This window comes from Orycteropus afer, unplaced genomic scaffold, assembly GCF_000298275.1.
Source record: "Orycteropus afer afer isolate SDZICR_OR568_19922 unplaced genomic scaffold, OryAfe1.0 scaffold00146, whole genome shotgun sequence".
Taxonomy (NCBI): domain Eukaryota; kingdom Metazoa; phylum Chordata; class Mammalia; order Tubulidentata; family Orycteropodidae; genus Orycteropus; species Orycteropus afer.
In genome coordinates, this window is record NW_006921733.1 from 8,127,071 (window position 1) to 8,130,128 (window position 3,058).

Sequence of the window (3,058 nt, forward strand, 5' to 3'; positions counted from 1 at the left end):
AAAAAAAAAAAAAAACAGAATATTCTATTTGGGAGGGGGGGAAAGGACCACATTTTCATGTAAATCAATGCAGAAAAGGCATTTGATAAAATCCAACAACCATTCCTGATCAAAACTCTCAGCAAAATATGAATAGAAGGGACATTCACCAACATAATAAAGGACATTTTTGCAAAACCAACACAAACATCTTCTCAATGGAAGGGGACTGAAACTATTCCCCTTGCAAACAAGAACCAGACAAGGATACCCTCTCTCATCACTTTGATTCAACATTGTATTGTAACTCCTAGCCAGGGCAATAAGGCAAGAAAGGAAAATCAAAGACTTCCAAATTGATATGGAAGAAGTCTCTATTTGCTGATGATATGATTCTATATCTAGAAAATCCAAGAGACTCAGCAAAAAAACTGCTAGAACTAATTGAGAGATTTAGCATAGTGGCAGGATACAAGATCAACATGCAAAAATCGGATTACTCTACACCAGCAAAGAGATGATTCTTTCTGCTCAAAGAAATAAGGAAATCAATACCATTTACAATAGCCACCAAAAATAAATAAATAAATAAAATACTTGGGAATAAATCTTACCAGGGACACAAAATACATGTACAAAGAAAACTACAAAAAACTACTTCAAGAAACCATAAGAGATCTACATAAATGGAAAAGCATACCATGCTCGTGGATAGGAAGATTGAACATTGTGAAAGTATCAATTCCACTCAAAGCAATCTATACATTTAATGCAATCTCAATCCAGATCCCATCAACATTCTTTAAGGATATTGAAAAAACAATCACTAAGTTTCTACAGAAAGGAAAGAGACCTCAAATAAGCAAAGCATTATTGAAGAACAAAGCTGGAAGTCTCACACTCCCAGATCTTAAAACCACTCTACAGCCACAGTAGTCAAAACTGGTACAATGAAAGACATATACACCAATTGAGTAATTTGAGAACCTAGAAATAGATCCATTGACCTATGGTCAGCAGATCTTTGGCAAAGGGCTGAAATCCATTAAATGGTGAAGAGATTGTCTAACAAGTGGTGCTGGCAAAACTGGATGTCCATTTGCAGAAAAATGAAAAAAGATCTGTACTTCACACCATACACAAAAACTAACTCCAGATGGATGAAAGACTTAAATGTGAAACCTAAAACTATAAATTTCTTCAAGGAAAAACTAGGGACAAATTTAGGGGGCCTAATATATGGTGTAAATAGACTATCAAGCATAACCCAAAATGCATAAACAGCAGAAGATAAACTAGATGAATGGGACTTTCTAAAAATTAAATTTGTGCGAGCTTCCAAAGACTTCTCCAAAAGAGTCAAAAGAGAACCTACAGATTGGGAAATAATATTTGGCAATGATATATCTGACAAGGGACTTATCTCTAGAATTGATAGAAAACTCCAACACCTCAAAAACAAAAAGACAAATAATCCAATTAAAAAATGGGCAGAAGACATGAATAGACACTTCACTAAAGAGGATATTTAGGTGGCCAACAAACATATGAAGAAATTCTCCTGATCATTAGCCATTAGAGAAATGCAAATCAAAACAACAATGAGATATCATCTTGCCCAACACTAGTAGCAACGTTGTACAAGGCAGAAAATAAAAAATGCTGGTGAGGATGTGTCAAGATTGGGACTCTCATACACTGCTTATGGGAGTGTAAAAGGATACAACCACTGGGTAAAGCAGGAGCACTGGTAGCACAGTGCCTAAGGCACTTAACTGCTAACCAGAAGGCTGGTGGTTCAAACCCACCAGTCACTCCTCGGAAGGAAGGTTGGGCAATCTACTTCCATAGTGATACTGCCTCAGCAACCCAAGAAGGGGTCGCTATGAGTCAGGGCCGACTTGACGGCACATAACAACAACAACAACAACACTGTGTAAAGCAGTATGGTGATTCCTTAAAAAGCTGGAATTAGAAATACCATTTGACCCAGCAATTCCATTACTAGGTATATATCCTAAAGAAATGTGAGAGCAAGGGCAAGAATAGATATATGCACAACCATGTTTTTTTTGCAGCACTATTTACAGTAGCAAAAAGATAGAAACAATCTAGGTTCCCATCAACAGAATGGATAACCAAACCCTGGTATATACACACAATGGAATATTATGTAACCCTAAAGAATAATGTAGAATCTACAAAACACCACATAATGTGGATGAACTTGGAGGACATTATGCTGAGTGAAATAAGTCAATCACAGGAGGACAAATATTGTATTCATTCTGTTTTTGTAAAAAGTCAAGGAAAGGTTTATATGTCGAAGGAAATTTTCTTTGTTGGTTACCAAGGTAGGAGAGGAAGGAAGGGAACACTGTTGGATAGGTAGAGACAAGTATTGATTTAGGTGATGAGAAGGGCAATATACCAAATGTGAGTAATCAACACGGTGACATTGAGGAAGCAGAAGATGTAGAGAGGTGCATGGGAGGTACAGACTGATGAATACTTTTGCACGTACAATACTGTATTGTCATTGAAGGCAAACATTGATATACTGATGGATAGATGGGTGCATAGGCTGAACTATTAGGTATGTCCATGCAGGGTGGAGTGTACCCAAGACCATATATAGGGTTGACAGAAAACATTTCTACAAATGTTTTTGTATGTTCTGTGAGAATTCCCAGGTATATAGTAGAGCTGACAAGGCACAAGGTTGTAGTCATTTCTTGGCCACAGCCAGCTCTCCAGAGAGTGAGTCATTGGACCTGTGGGCTCAGGACCATAGTCCCAGGGGACATCAATCTCAGTTTTCATAACATGCTACACAAAAACATTGTTCCACATCCTGCTTTAGTGATTAGTGACTGGGATCTTAAATGCTTGCAAGCAGCCATCTAGATTCAATGATGGGTTTCTCCTCATTCAGAGCAAAGAAGAATGAAGAAAACCAAAGATACACAGAAACAAGTAGTCCAAGCTAATGGTACACCATGCAATTCTCAGCCTATATGACCACAAGACCAGAAGAACTAGATGGTGCCCAGCTACTACTGTCAACCACTCAGAGGGG